This window comes from Moschus berezovskii, chromosome 20 (genome assembly GCF_049115385.1).
Source record: "Moschus berezovskii isolate FMDL1 chromosome 20, NW_MosBer_1.0, whole genome shotgun sequence".
NCBI lineage: Eukaryota > Metazoa > Chordata > Mammalia > Artiodactyla > Moschidae > Moschus > Moschus berezovskii.
The window spans coordinates 9,303,500-9,320,697 of NC_142479.1; positions in this window are offsets into that span (position 1 = coordinate 9,303,500).

The window sequence follows — 17,198 nt, forward strand, 5'->3', positions numbered from 1 at the left end:
CCTGACTTCCCAGGGACTACACGAACAATTTCCTGAGATCTCTGTCGCAACTTGAGAAGGAAGCCAAGCTTCCCGCCGCAACTCGATAAAAACCACAAGATTCTGCACTCCGGGTGAGATGAGGAAAATTTCCCCTGCAGAGACTCAAGAAAAATCCCACATTCCCGCTGGAAACTAGAAGCGGAACTTGACACCCTTTATACGACTCAAGACATTCCCTAACATAGCTGTCCCCGCTTGAGAGGAGAACACAATTTATGGACTCAAATTTAGATGAGGGCCTATTCCCATTCCCCGCCTCGCAAGTAATCCCAATGTTCTTTACCAAAACTAAAGGAGACCTGACTTCCCAGGGACTACACGAGTCAGTTCCTGAGGGCCCTGTCACAACTCGTGAAGGACACCAAGCTTCCAGGCCGCAACTCGAGCAAAACCACAAGATTGTGCATTCAAGCTGTGATGAGAAAAATATCCCCTCCAGAGTATCAAGAGAAATCCCACATTCCCGCTTGAAACTCGAACGGGTACTTGAGTCACCCTTTATGTGACTCAAGACCTTCCCTGACATAGCTGTCCCAACTTGAATGGAGAACACAATTTATGGACTGAACTTTAGATTAGGCCCTATTCCTATTCCACGCCTCGAGAGTAAACACGATGTTCCTCTACCAAAAGGAAAGGAGGCCTGACTTGCAAAGTACTACATGAGTGAGTCCCTGTGGTCCCTGTTGCACCTCGAGAAGGACCCCAAGCTTCCCGTCGCAAATCGAGGAAAACAAAAAGATTCTTCACTAAAGGTGAGATGAGGAAAATTTCCCCTGAAGAGTCTCAAGAGAAATCCCACATTCCCCCTGGAAACGCGAACGGGTATTTGTCACACTTTGCTTGATTCAAGACATTCCATGACATAGCTATCCACACTTTAGAGGAGAACACAATTTATGGACTCTTAGATGAGGCCTTATTCCCATTCCACACCTCGAGAGTAATCCCGATGTTCCCCTACCAAAACGAAAGAAAACCTGACTTCCAGGGACTACACGAACGAGTGCCTGAGGTCCCTGTCGCAACTCCAGAAGGACCCCAAGCTTCCTGCCACAACTCGAGATGAACCACAAGATTGTGCATTCAAGGTGAGATGAGGAAATTTTCCCCTGAATAGTCTCAGGCGAAATCCTACATTATCGCTTGAAACGCGAAGGGGTACTTGACACCCTTTATGCGACTCAAGACATTCCCTGACATAGTTGTCCCCACGTGAGAGGAGAACACAAATATTGGACTCAACTTTAGATGAGGCCCTATTCGCATTCCACGCCTCGAGAGTAATCCCGAAGTTCCACTACCAAAACGAGAGGAGACTTGATTTCCCATGGACTACACGAGCGAGATCCTGAGGTCCCTGTCGCAACTCGAGAAGGACCCCAAGCTTCCGGCCGCAACTCGAGAAAAACCACAAGATTCTGCACTCAAGGTGAGATGAGGAAAATTTGACTTGCAGAGTCTCAAGAGAAATCCCACATTCCTGCTTGGAACACGAACATGTACTAGACACTCTTTTGCGAATCGAGACATTCCCTAACATAGCTGTCAGCACTTGAGAGGAGAACACAATTCATGGACCCAACTTTAGATAAGGACCTATTCCCATTCCACACCACGCGAGTAATCCCAATGTTTCCCTACCAAACGAAAGGAGACCTACTTCTCAGGGACTACAAGAGCCAATTCCTGAGGTCCCTGTCCCAACTCGAGAAAGACCCCGAACTTCCCACCGAAACGCGAGGAAAACCACAAGTTTCTGCACTCAAGGTGAGAGGAGGAAAATTTCCCATGAAGAGTCTCAAGAGAAATCCCACATTCACGCTTGAAACGCGAACTGGTACTTCACACCATTTTTGGCACACAAGACATTCCCTGACATTGCAGTCCCCACTTGAGAAGAGAACACAATTTATGGACTCAACTTTAGATGAGGCCCTATTCCCATTCCAAGCCTCGAGAGTAATCCCAAAGTTCCCCTACCATAAGGAAAGGAGACCTGTTGCCCCAGGGACTACACGAGCGAGTTCCTGAGGTCTGCGTCGCAACTCGAGAAGGAGCCCAAGCTCCCCGCCGCAACTCGAGAAAAACCTAAAGATTCTGCACTCAAGGTGAGATGAGGAAAATTTCCCATGCAGAGTCTCGAGCGAAATCCCACATTCCCTCTCGAAACTCACACCCGGACTTGACACACTATATGCGACCAAAGACATATCTTGACATAGCTGTCCCCACTGGAGCGGAGAACACAATTTATGGACTCAAATTTAGATGAGGCCCGATTCCCATTCTACACTTCGAGTATAATCCCAGAGCTCCCCTTGCAACAAGAAAGGTGACCTGACCTCCCTGAAGTTAAAAGAGCTAGGTTCTGTGGTCACTGTCGTAACTCAAGAAGCATTATAATCTTCCTGCTGCAACTGGATAAAGCGACGAGTTTCCGCCATCAATGTGAGATGAGGAATATTCTGCTGCAGTGTCTCAAAGGAAATCAAACATTCCCGCTTGAAATTCAAAAGGATAATTTACACCCTTTCTGCAACAATAAAAGTTCCATGATGAAGCCGTCACTACTGGACAGGAGCACACAATATATGGACTCATCACTAGATGATTTCCAATTGCCATTCCACGCCTCGAGAATAATCCCGAAGTTTCCCTTAAAAGATGAAAGGAGACCTGACTTCCCTGGGGCAACACTAGCGAGTTCAAGAGTTCCCCGTCGCAGCTCGAGAAGGAGTCAAAGCTTCCCAACGCAACTCGAGAAAAAACACAAGATTCTGCTCTCAAGGTGAGATGAGGAACCTTTCTGCTGAATAGTCGCAAGAGAAATCACACATTCCCCCTTGAATCTCGAAAGGATACTTGAAACCCTTTCTGCGACACAAAAAGGTCCCTGACTAAGACGCCCCTCTGCAAAGGAGCACACAATTAACGGACTCAACACAAGATGAAACCCAAATCACATTCCATGTCACGACCGGATACCTGAAGTTCCCCTTCCAACACGATTGGAGACATGACGTCCCTGGGACAACAGGAGCAATTTCCTGATGTCCCCGTCAAAAGTCGAGAAGGAGCCCAAGCTTTCCGAGGCAACTCGATAAAAACCATGTGATTTCCCCATCAATGGGTGATGAGGAATTCTTTGTTGCAGAGTCTCAAGGGAAATCCCACATTCCTGTTTGAAATTCGAACGGATTCTTGACACCCTTTCTGCAAACATAAAAGTTCCCTGACTATGCTGTCCCTACTGGAAAGGAGCACACAATTTACAGACTCATCTCTAGATGACTTCCGATTCCATTCCATGCCTCGAGAATGACCCTGATGTTTCCCTTCCAACACGAAAGGAGAACTGACTTCCCTGGGGCAACACGCGCGAGGTCCTGAGTTCCCAGTCATAACTCAAGAAGGAGCCAAACCTTACCGTTGCAACTCGAGAAAAACCACAAGATTCTTCACTCAAGGTGAGAAGAGGAAAATTTCCCCTGCAGAGTCTCAAGAGGAATCCCACATTACCGCTTAAACCCAAACGGGTACATAGAACCATTTCTGTGAAACAAAAAGAACCATTACTATGAAGTCCCCACTGGAGTGGAGCACACAATTAACGGAATACCCGAGAGAAATCCCGAAGTACCCTTTCCAATAGGAAAGTAGACCTGACATCCCTGGGGCAACACGAGTGAGTTCCTGGGATCCCTGTCGCAACCTGAAAGGGACCCTAAACTTCCAGCCGTAACTCGAGAAAATCCACAAGATTCTCCCCTCAATTTGAGATGAGGAACATATCTGTTGCAGAGTCTCAAGAGAAATCACACATTCACGCTTGAATCTCGAAAGGGTACTTGAAACCCTTTCTGCGACACAAAAAGTTCCCTGACTAAGCCATCCCCAGTGGAGAGGAGCACACAGATAACGGACTCAACAAAAGATGAGACCTAAATCACATTCCATGCCACGAGCGGTATCCCGAGGTTCCACTTCCAACACGATTGGAGAACTGACGTCACTGGGACAACACGAGCGAGTTCCTGAGGTCCCCGTTGCAACTCAAGAAGGAGCCCAAGCTTCAGGCCGCAACTCAAGAAAAACCACAAGATTCTACACTCAAGGTGAGAAGAGGAACATTTCCCATACAGATTCTCATGAGATATCCTACATTCCCACTTTAAACTCAAACCGGGACTTGACACAATATATGCGGCCCAAGACATTCCTTGAGATAGCTGGCCCACTAGAGAGGAGAACACAATTAATGGGCTCAATTTTAGATGAGGCCCTATTCCCATTGAATGCCTCGAGTGTAGTCCCGAAGCTCTCCTTGCTACAAGAAAGGTGACATGACCTCCCTGAAGTAAAAAGAGCTAGGTTCCGAAGTCACTGTCGCAACCCGAGAGGGACTACAATCTTCCCACCGCAACTCGATAAAAACCACGAGATTCCCCCATCAATGCGAGTTGAGGAATTTTCTGCTGCAGAGTCTCAAGGGAAATCCCACATTCCCGCTTGAAATTCGAACCAGTACTTGACATTCTTTTGTAATAAAAAAAGTTCCCTGACTAAGCCATCCCTACTGGAGAGGAGCACACACTTTAGGGACTCATCCCTAGATGAGGCCCAATTCACATTTCAAGCCTCGAGAGAAATCCCGAAGTACCCTTTCCAAAAGGAAAGGAGACTTGACTTCCCTGCGGCAACACGAGCGAATTCCTGCGAGTCGTGTCACAACCCGAAAGGGATCCCAATTTCCAGCCGCAACTCGAGAAATACCACAAGATTTTCCCCTCAATCCGACGTGAGGAACATTTCTCCTGCAGAGTCTCAAGAGAAATCTCACATTCCCGCTTGAATCTCGAAAGGGATTGCTTCCGGTGGCAACTCAATAAAACCACTTGAAACCATTTCTGCGACACAAAAATTCCGTGATTAAGCCGTCCCCACTGGAGAGGAGCACACAATTAACAGACTCAACAGAAGATGAGACCAAAATCACATTCCACGCAACGAGCGAAATTCCGAGGTTCCCCTTCCAACACGATTGGAGACCTGAGGTCCCAGGGGCAACACGAGCGAGTTGCTGAAGTCCCCGTCGCAATCGAGAAGGTGCCCAAGCTTCCCACCGCAACTCGAGAAAAACCAAAAGATTCTGCACTCAAGGTTTGATGAGGAATATTTCCCCTGAAGAGTCTCAAGAGAAATCCCACATTCCCGCTTGAAACTCGAACGGGTACTTGAAACCCGAACGGGTACTTGAAACCATTTCTGGGACACAAAAAGATCCCTGACTAAGTCATCCCCACTGGAGAGGAGCACACAATTAACGGACTGAAGACAAGATGAGACCCAAATCAAATTGCACGCCACGAGCGGAATCCCGAAGTTCCCGTTCCAACATGATTGGAGACCTGACGTCCCTGGGACAAGACGAGCGAGTTTCTGAGGTCCCGGTCGCAACTCGAGAAGGAGTCCAAGCTTCCCGCCGCCACTCGATAAAAACCACGAGATTCCCCCATCGGTGCGAGATGAGGAAATTTCCCATGCAGAGTCTCAAGAGAAATCCCACGTTCCTGCTTGAAACTCGATTCGGGACTTGACACACTATATGCGACCCAAGACATTCCTTGACATAGCTGTCCCCACTGGAGAGGAGAACACAATTTATGGACTCAAATTTAGATGAGGCCCTATTCCCATTCTACGCCTCGAGTGTAATCCCAAAGCTCTCCTTGAATCAAGAAAGGTGGCCAGACCTCCGTGAAGTACAAAGAGCTAGGTTCTGAGGTCACTGTGGCAAGTCGAGAGGGACTACAGGCTTCCCGCCTCAACTGGAGAAAAACCACGAGATTCCCCCATCAATGCAAGATAAGGAATTATCTGCTTCATTGTATCAAAGGAAATCCCACATTCCAGCGTGAAATTCGAACGGGTACTTGACACCCTTTCTGCAACAGAAAGAGATCCCTGACTAAGCCTTCCCTACATTAGAGGTGCACACAGATAACGGACTCACATCTAGATGACTTCCAATTCCCATTCCATGCCTCGAGAATAATCCCGAATTTTCCTTTCCAACACGAAACGAGATCTGAGTTCCCTGGGGTAACATGAACGAGTTACTGAAGTCCCCATCACAACTCGAGAAGGACCCCAAGCTTCCTGCCTCAACTCGAGGAAAACCACAAGATTCTCAACTCAAGGTGAGATGAGGACAATTTCCCCTGCAGAGTCACAAGAGAAATCGCCCATTCCCGCTTGAAATTCGAACTGGTATTTGACACCCTTTATCCGACTCAACATTCCCTGACATAATTGTCCCACTTGAGAGGAGAAAACAGTTTATGGACTCAACATTAGATGAGGCCCTATTCCCATTCCACGCCTCGAGAGTAAGCCCGATGTCCCCCTACCAAAACGAAAGGAGACCTGGCTTCCCAGGGACTACACGAGCAAGTTCCTGAGGTCCCTGTCCAAATCGAGAAAGACCCCAAGCATCCCGCCGCAACTGGAGAAAAACCACAAGATTCTGCACTCAAGTTGAGATGAGGAAAAATTCCCCTGCAGAGTCTCAAGAGCAATCCCACATTCCGCCTTAAACTCGAACGGGTACTTGACACCATTTCTGCGACATAAAAAGGTCCCTTACTAAGCTGTTCCCACTGGAGAGGAGCACACAATTAACGGATTCATCTCTAGATGAGGCCGCATTCACATTCCACTCCTCGAGAGTAATCCCGAAGTTTCCTTTCCAACAGGAAAGGAGACCTGATTTCCCTGGGGCAATACGAACCACTTTCTAAGGTCCCCATTGCAGCCCGAAAAGGACCCCAAGCTTCCAGCCCCAACTCGAGAGAAACCACAAGATTCTCCCTTCAATGCGAGATAAGGAACTTTTCCGCTGCATAGTCTCAAGAGAAATCACACAATCCCAGTTGAAACGTGAAAGGGTACTTGAAACACTTTCTGCGACACAAAAAGAGCCGTGACTAAGCCATCCCCACTGGAGAGGGGCACACAATTAACGCACTCTTCTCTAGATGACTTCCAATTGCCAGTCTACACCTCGAGAATTATCCCGAAGTTTCCCTTCCAACACGAAAGGAGACCTAACTTCCCTGGGGCAAGACGAACGATTTCCTGATGTCCCTGTCGCAACTCGAGAACGACCCGAAGCTTCCCGCCGCAACTCGAGCAAAACCACAAGATTCTGCACTCAAGGTGAGATGAGGCAATTTTCCCCTGCAGAGTCTCAAGAGAAATCCCAGATTCCCACTTGAAACTCGAACGGGTACTTGACACCCTTTACGTGACACAAGACACTCCCTGACATAACTGTCCCCACTTGAGAGGAGAACACAATTTAGGCACTCAGCTTTAGATGAGGCCCTATTCCCATTCCACGCCTCGAGAATAATCCCAAAGTTCCCCTTCCAAAACGAAAGGAGACCTGACATCCCAGGGACTACACGAGCGAGTTCCTGAGGTCCCCTTCGCAACTCAAGAAGGAGCCCAAGCTTCCCGCCACAACTCGAGAAAAACCACAAGATTCTCCCCTCAATGGGAGATGAGGAACTTTTCTGCTGCCGAGTCTCAAGAGAAATCACACTCCGGCTAGAAACTCGAACCGGGACCTGACACACTATATGCGACCCAAGGCATTCCTTGACATAGCTGTCCCCACTGGAGAGGAGAACACAATTTATGGACTCAATTTTAGATGAGGCCCTATTTAAATTCTACACCTCCAGTGTAATCCCGAAGCTCACCTTGCAACAAGAATGGTCACCTGAACTTCCTGCAGTAAAAAGAGCTAGGTTATGAGGTCACGGTCACAACTCGAAAGCGACTACAAGCTTCCAGACACAACTCGTGAAAAACCACGAGATTCCACCATGAATACGAGATGAGGAATTTTCAGCTAGAGTGTCTCAAGGGAAATCCCACATTCCCACTTTAAATTCGAACGGGTACTTGACATGCTTTCTGCAACCATAAAAGTTCCCTGACTAAGCCATCCATACTGAAGAGGAGCACACAGTTTATGGACTCATCTCTAGACGACTTTGAATTCCCATTCAACGCCTCGAGAATAACCCTGAAGTTTCCCTTCCAAGACGAAAGGAGACCTGACTTCCGAGGGACTACAGGAGCGAGTTCCTAAGGTCCCTGTCGCGACTCGAGAAGTATCCCAAGCTTACCTCGGCAACTCGAGAAAAACCACAAGATTCTGCACTTAAGGTGAGATGAAAAATATTCCTCCTGCAGAGTCTCAAGAGAAATCCCATATTACCACTTGAAACGCGAACGGGTGCTTGACACCCTTTATGCGACTCAAGACACTCCCTGACACAGCTGTCCACACTTGAGTGGAGAACACTGTTTTTGGACTCAACTTTAGATGATAACCTATTCCCATTCCACACCAAGAGAGTAATCCCGATGTTCCCCTACAAAAACGAAAGGAAACCTGACTTCCCAGGGACTCCACGAGCGAGTTCCTGCGGTCCCTGTCACAACTCGAGAAGGACTCGAAGCAGCCCGCCGCAACTTGAGAGAAAACACAAGATTCTGCTTTCAAGGTGAAATGTAAAAATTTCCCCTTCAGAGTCTCAAGAGAAATCCCACATTCCCGCTGGAAACTCGAACGGGTACTTGACAAGCTTTATGCGACTCAAGACATTCCCTGACAGAGCTGTGCCCACTTGAGAGGAGATCACAATTTATGGATTCAACTATAGATGAGGCTCTATTTCAATTCCACGCCTCGAGAGTAATCCCGGTGATCCCCTACCAATACGAAAGGAGACCTGTCTTCCCAGGGACTTCATGACCGACTTCCTGAGGTCCCAGTGGCAACTCGAGAAGAACACCAAGCTTCCTGCCGTAACTCGAGAAAAAAACACAATATTCGGCACTCAAGGTGAGATGAGGAAAATTTCCCCTTCAATATCCAAGAGAAATCCCAAATTCCCGCTTGAACCTCGAACAGGTACTTGACACCCTTTATGCGACTAAAGACATTCCCTGACATAGCTGTCCCCACTTGAGAAGAGAACAAACTTTATGGACTCAATTTTAGATGAGGCCCTATTACCATTCCACGCAAAGAGAGTAATCCCGGGTTCCCCTACCAAAACGAAAGGAGACCTGACTTAACAGGGACTACACGATCGAGTTCCTGAGATCCCTGTCGCAATTCGAGAAGGACCTCAGACTTTCCGCCGCAACTTGAGAAAAACCACAATATTCTGCTCTCAATGTGAGATGAGAAAAATTTCCCCTGCAGAGTCACAAGAGAAATCCCACATTCCCTCTTGAAACGCGAAAGGCTAGTTGACATATTTTATGCGACTCAAGACATTCCCTGACATAGCTGTCCCCACTTGAGAGGAGAACACAATTTATGGACTCAACTGTAGATGAGGCTCTATTCCCATTCCACGCCTCGAGAGTAATCCCGATGTTCCCCTACCAAAACGAAAGGAGACCTGACTTCCCAGGGACTACACGAGCGAGTTCCTGAGGTCCCTGTCACAACTCAAGAAGGACCCCAAGCTTCCCGCCCGAACTCGAGAAAATCCACAAGATTCTGCACTCAAGGTGAGAAGAGGAAAATTTCCCCTGCAGACTATGAAGAAAATCCCTCATTCCCGGATGAAACTCGAATGGTACTTGATACCCTTTATGCGACTCAAACATTTCCTGACATAGCTGTCCCCACTTGAGACGAGAACATAATTTATGGAGTCAAGTTTAGATGAGGCCCTACTCCCATTCCACACTCAAGAGCAATCCCGATGTTAACCTACTGAACGAAAGGAGACCTGACTTACCAGGGACTACACGAGTAAGTTCCTGAGGTCCCTGTGGCAACTCGAGAAGGACCCCAAGCTTCCCGTCGCAACTTGAGTAAAACCACAAGATTCTGCAGTCACACTGAGATAAGAATTATTTCCCCTGCAGAGTCTCAAGAGAAATCCCACATTCCCGTTTGAATCGCGAACGGGTACTGACACCCTTTATGGGACTCAAGATTCCCTCACATAGCTGTCCCCACTTGAGAGGAGAACACAATTTATGGACTCAACCTGAGATGAGGCCCTATTCCCATTCCACGCCTCGAGAGAAATCCCGATGTTCCCCTAGCAAAACGAAAGGCGACCTGACGTCCCAGGGACTACACGAGCGAGTTCCTGAGTTCCTTGTCACAACTCGAGAAGGACCCCAAGCTTCCCGCCGCAACTCGAGAAAAACAACAAGATTCTGCACTCAAGGTGAGATAAGGAAAATATACCCTGCAGAGTCTCAAGAGAAATCCCACATTCCCGCTTGAAACGCGAACGGGTACTTGACACCCTTTATGTGACTAAAACATTCACTGACATAGCTGTCCCTACTTGAGAGGAGAACACAATTTATGGACTCAACTTTAAATGAGGCCCTATTCACATTCCACGCCTCGAGAGTATTCCTGTTATTACCCTACCAAAATAAAGGAGACCTGACTGCGCCGGCCCCGGCGGCGCAGACGCGACGCGAGAGACGCCGGCCCCGGCGGCGCAGACGCGACGCGAGAGACGCCGGCCCCGGCGGCGCAGACGCGACGCGAGAGACGCCGGCCCCGGCGGCGCAGACGCGACGCGAGAGACGCCGGCCCCGGCGGCGCAGACGCGACGCGAGAGACGCCGGCCCCGGCGGCGCAGACGCGACGCGAGAGACGCCGGCCCCGGCGGCGCAGACGCGACGCGAGAGACGCCGGCCCCGGCGGCGCAGACGCGACGCGAGAGACGCCGGCCCGGGCGCAACGAACCACGCAAAGAGGTGCGGCCGTGAGGAGCTACCCCACGCCTGAGGCCAGGGCCGGCGGCCGAGAGGAGCTACCCCACGTCCAACAGGCGGTGGCTGCGCGGGCGCAGGAGGGCCGAGAGGAGCTACTCTGCGTTCAAGGTCAGGAGGGGCAGCCTTGAGGAGATACCCCTCGTCCAAGGTAAGGTACAGCGGCTGCACTTTGCTGGAGCGGCTGTGAAGAGATTTTCCACGACCAAGGTAAGAGAAACCCAAATAAGACGGTAGGTATTGCTAGGGGGCACCAGAGGGCAGACACACTGAAATCATAATCACAGGAAACTAGCTGATCTAATCACATGGACCACAGCCGAATGTGGTCCCCTGGAGAAGGGAATGGCAAACCACTTCAGTATACTTGCCTTGAGAACCCCATGAACAGTAACAAAGGGCAAAATGATAGGATACTGAATGAGGAATTCCCCAGGTCAGTAGGTGCCCAGTATGCTACTGGAGCTCAGTGGAGAAATAACTATACAAGGAATAAAGGGATGGAGCAAAAGCAAAACCAATACCCAGTTGTGGATGTGACCAATGATAGAAACAAGGTCCGGTGCTGTAAAGAGCAATATTGCATAGGAACCTGGAATGTTAGGTCCATGAATCAAGGCAAATTGGAAGTGGTCAAACAGGAGATGGCAAGAGTGAACGTCGACATTCTAGGAATCAGTGAATTAAAATGGACTGGAATGGGTGAATTTAACTCGGATGACCATTATATCTACTACTGTGGGCAGGAATCCCTTAGAAGAAATGGAGTAGCCATCATGGTCAACAAAAGAGTTCGAAATGCAGTACTTGGATGCAATCTTAAAAATGACAGAATGATTTCTGTTCGTTTCCAAGGCAAACCATTCAATATTACAGTAATCCAGGCCTATGCCCCAACCAGTAATGCTGAAGAAGCCGAAGTTAATCGGTTCTATGAAGACCTACAAGACCTTTTAGAACTAACACCCAAAAAAGATGTCCTTTTCATTCTAGGGGACTGGAATGCAAAAGTAGGAAGTCAAGAAACACCTGGAGTAACTGGCAAATTTGGCCTTGGAACACGGAATGAAGCAGGGCAAAGGCTAATAGAGTTTTGTCAAGAGAATGCACTGGTCATAGCAAACACCCTCTTCCAACAACACAAGAGAAGACTCTACACATGGACATCACCAGATGGTCAACACCGAAATCAGATTGATTATATTCTTTGCAACCAAAGATGGAGAAGCTGTATACAGTTAGCGAAAACAAGACCAGGAGCTGACTGTGGCTCAGATCATGAACTCCTTATTGCGAAGTTCAGACTTAAATTGAAGAAAGTAGGGAAAACCACTAGACCATTCAGATATGACCTCAATCAAATCCCTTATGATTATGCAGTGGAAGTGAGAAATAGATTTAAGGGACTAGATCTGATTGATAGAGTGCCTGATGAACTCTGGACGGAGGTTCGTGACATTGTACAGGAGACAGGGGCCAAGACCATCCCCATGGAAAAGAAATGCAAAAGAGCGAAATGGCTGTCTGAGGAGGCCTTACAAATAGCTGTAAAAAGAAGAGAGGCGAAAAGCAAAGGAGAAAAGGAAAGATATAAGCATCTGAATGCAGAGTTCCAAAGAATAGCAAGGAGAGATAAGAAAGCCTTCCTCAGTGATCAATGCAAAGAAATAGAGGAAAACAACAGAATAGGAAAAACAAGAGACCTCTTCAAGAAAATTAGAGATTCCAAGGGAACTTTTCATGCAAAGATGGGCTCGATAAAGGACAGAAATGGTAGGGACCTAACAGAAGCAGAAGATATTAAGAAGAGGTGGCAGGAATACACAGAAGAACTGTACAAAAAAGATCTTCACGACCAAGATAGTCACGATAATGTGATCACTGAACTAGAGCCAGACATCTTGGAATGTGAAGTCAAGTGGGCCTTAGAAAGCATCACTAGGAACAAAGCTAGTGGAGGTGATGGAATTCCAGTTGAGCTATTTCAAGTCTTGAAAGATGATGCTGTGAAAGTGCTGCACTCAATATGCCAGCAGATTTGGAAAACTCAGCAGTGGCCACAGGACTGGAAGAGGTCAGTCTTCATTCCAATCCCAAAGAAAGGGAATGCCAAAGAATGCTCAAACTACCGCACAATTGCACTCATCTCACACGCTAGTAAAGTCATGCTCAAAATTCTCCAAGCCAGGCTTCAGCAGTATGTAAACCGTGAACTCCCAGATGTTCAAGCAGGTTTTAGAAAAGGCAGAGGAACCAGAGATCAAATTGCCAACATCCGCTGGATCATGGAGAAAGCAAGAGAGTTTCAGAAAAACATCTATTTCTGCTTCATTGACTATGCCAAAGCCTTTGACTGTGTCGATCACAATAAACTGTGGAACATTCTGAAAGAGATGGGAATCCCAGACCACCTGACCTGCCTCTTGAGAAACCTGTATGCAGGTCAGGAAGCAACAGTTAGAACCAGTCATGGAACAACAGACTGGTTCCAAATAGGAAAAGGTGTACGTCAAGGTTGTATATTGTCACCTTGCTTATTTAACTTATATGCAGAGTACATCATGAGGAACGCTGGGCTGGAAGAAGCACAAGCTGGAATCAAGATTGCTGGGAGAAATATCAATAACCTCAGATATGCAGATGACACTACCCTTATGGCAGAAAGTGAAGAGGAACTCAAAAGCCTCTTGGTGAAAGTGAAAGAGGAGAGTGAAAAGGTTGGCTTGAAGCTCAACATTCAGAAAACAAAGATCATGGCATCTGGTCCCATCACTTCATGGGAAATAGATGGAAAAACAGTGGAAACAGTGTCAGACTTTGTTTTTTTGGGCTCCAAAATCACTGCAGATGCTGATTGCAGCCATGAAATTAAAAGACGCTTGCTCCTTGGAAGGAAAGTTATGACCAACCTTGATAGTATATTAAAAAGCAGAGACATTACTTTGCCGACCAAGGTCCGTCTAGTCAAGGCAATGGTTTTTCCCGTGGTCATGTATGGATGTGAGAGTTGGACTGTGAAGAAAGCTGATCGCCGAAGAATCGATGCTTTTGAACTGTGGTGTTGGAGAAGACTCTTGAGAGTCCCTTATACTGCAAGGAGATCCAACCAGTCCATTCTAAAGGAGATCAATCCTGGATGTTCATTGGAGGGACTGATGCTAAAGCTGAAACTCCAATACTTTGGCCACCTCATGAGACGAGTTGACTCACTGGAAAAGACTCTGATGCTGGGAAAGGTTGGGGGCGGGAGGAGAAGGGGACGACGGAGAATGAGATGGCTGGATGGCATCACCGATTCTGTGGACATGAGTTTGAATGAACTCCGGGAGTTGGTGATGGACAGGGAGGCCTGGCGTGCTGTGATTCATGGGGTCGCGGAGAGTCGGACACGACTGAGCGACTGAACTGAACTGACTTACCAGGGAACACGAGCGAATTCCTGAGGTACCTGTCGCAAATCGAGAAGGACGCCAAGCTTCCTGACGCAACTCGAGAGAAAACACAAGAATCTGAACTCAAGGTGAGATAAGGAAAATATACCCTGCAGAGTCTCAACAGAAAACCCCCATGCCCTCTTGAAACGCGAACGGGTACTTGACACCCTTTATGCGACAAAAGACATTCCCTGACAAGGCTGTCCCCACTTAAGAGCAGAAAACACTTTATGGTCTCAACTTTAGATGAGGCCCTATACCCATTCCACGCCTCGAGGGTAATATTGATGTTCCCTTAACAAAACGAAAGGAGACCTGACTACCCAGGAACTACACGAGCGAGTTCCTGAGGTCCCAGGCCCAACTCGTGATGGACCCCAAGGTCCCTCCGCAACTCGATAAAAACCACAAGATTCTGCACTCAAGGAGAGAGGAGGAACTTTTACCCTGCAGAATCTCAAGAGAGATCCCACATTCCCGCTTGAAACGCGACCGGGAACTTTACACCCTTTAAGCGACGCAAGACATTCCCTGGCATAGCTGACCCCACTTGAGAGGAGAACACAATTTATGCACTCAACTTTAGATGAGGCCCTATTCCCATTCAATGCCTCTAGAGTAATCCGGATGTTCCCCTACCAAAACGAAAGGAAACCTGACTTACCAGGGACTACAGGAGCGAGTTCCTGTGGTCCCTGTGGCCACTTCGGAAGGACCCCAAGCTTCCCGACCCAACTCGAAAAAAAGCACAAATTCTGCACTCAAGGTGAGATGAGGAACATTTCCCCTGCCGAGCCTCAAGAGATATCCCAAATTCCCGCTTGAAAAGCGAACGGGTACTTGACAGCCTTTATGTGACTCAAGACATTCCCTGACATAGCTGTCCCCACTTGAGAGGAGAACACAATTTATGGACTCAACTTTAGCGGAGGCCCTATTCCCATTCCACGCCTCGAGAGTAATCCCGATGTTCCCCTACAAATAGAAAGGAGACCTGACTTACCAGGGATTACACGAGCGAGTTCCTGACGTCTCTGTCAAAACTTGAGACGGACCTCAAGCTTCTTGGTGCAACTCGAGGAAAATCAATAGATTCTTCAGTGAAGGTGAGATGAGGAAAATTTAGCCTGCAGAGTCTTAAGAGAAATCCCACATTCCTGCTTGAAATGCGAATGGGTAATTGACACGCTTTATGTGACTCGAGACATTCCCGGACATAGCAGTCCCCACTTGAGAGGAAAATACTATTTAAGGACTCAACTTGAGATGAGGCCCTGTTCCCATTCCATGCCTCGAGAGTAAGCCCGATGTTCCCCTACCGAAACGAAAGGAAACCTGACTTCCCAGGGCCTACACGAGCGAGTTGCTGAGGTCCCTGTTGCAACTCGAGAAACACCCCAAGCTTCCTGCCGCAACTCGTAAAAAACCACAGGATTCTGCACTCAAGGTGAGATGAGGAAAATTTCCCCTGCAGAGTCGCAAGAGAAATCCCACGTTCCTGATTAAAACTCGAAAGGATACTTGACACCCTTTATGTGACACAAGACATTCCCTGACATAGCTGTCCCCACTTGAGAGGAGAACACAATTGATGGCCTCAACTTTAAATGAGGCCCTATTCCCATTCCACGCCTTGAGAGTAATCCGGATGTTCCCCTACAAAACGAAAGGAGACCTGACTTCTCAGGGACTACGCATGCGATTTCCTGATGTCCCTGTCACAACTCAAGAAGGACCCAAAGCTTCAGCAGCAACTCGAGAAAAACCACCAGATTCTGCATTCAAGGTGAGATGAGGAAAATTTTCCCTGCAGAGTCTCAAGAGAAATTCCCCATTTGCGCTTGAAACACGAACGGGTACTTGACACTATTTATGCGACTCAATACATTCCCTGACATAGCTGTCACCACTTGAGAGGAGAAAACAATTTATGCACTCAACTTTAGATGAGGCCCTATTCCATTCTACACCTCGAGAGTAATCCCAATGTTCCCCTACCAAATAAAAAGGAGAACTGAAATCCCAGGGACTACACAAGCGAGTTCCTTAGGTCCCTGTCGCAACTCGAATAGGACCCCAAGTTTCCCGTCGCAACTCGAGAAAAACCGGAAGATTCTGCACTCATGGTTAGATGAGGAAAATTTCCCCTTCAGAGTCTCAAGAGAAATTCCACATTTCCGCTTGAAACACCAACGGGTACTTGACACCTTTATGTGACTCAAGACATTCCCTGACAAAGCTATCCCCACTTGAGAGAAGAACACATCTTTGGACTCAACTTTAGATGAGGCAATATTCCCATTCCACGCCTCGAGAGTAATCCCGATGTTCCCCTACCAAAACGAAAGGAGTCCTGAATTCCCAGGGACTACAGGAGCGAGTTCCTGAAGTCCCTGTCGCAATTCGAGGTGGACCCCAAGCTTCCCGCCGAAACTCGAGAAAAACCACAAAATTCTGCACTCAAGGTGAGATGAGGAAAATTTCCCTTGCAGAGTCTCAAGAGAAATCCCACATTCCCCCATCAAAGAGGAACGGGTACTTGACACCCTTTGTATGACTCAAGACATTGCCTGACAGAGCTGTCACCACTTGAGAGGAGAACACAATATATGGACTCAACTTTAGATGAGGCCCTATTGCAATTCCTCGCCTCGATATTTATCCTGACATTCCCCTACCAAAACGAAAAGAGACCTGACTTCCAGGGGCTACACGAGCGAGATCCTGAGGTCCTTGTAACAACTCGAGAAGGACCCCAAGATTCTCGCAGTACCTCGAGAAAAACCACAAGATTCTTCACTCAAGGTGAGATGAGGAAAATTTCCCCTGCAGAGTCTCAAGAGAAATCCCACATTCCCGCTTGAAACGCGAACGATAACTTGA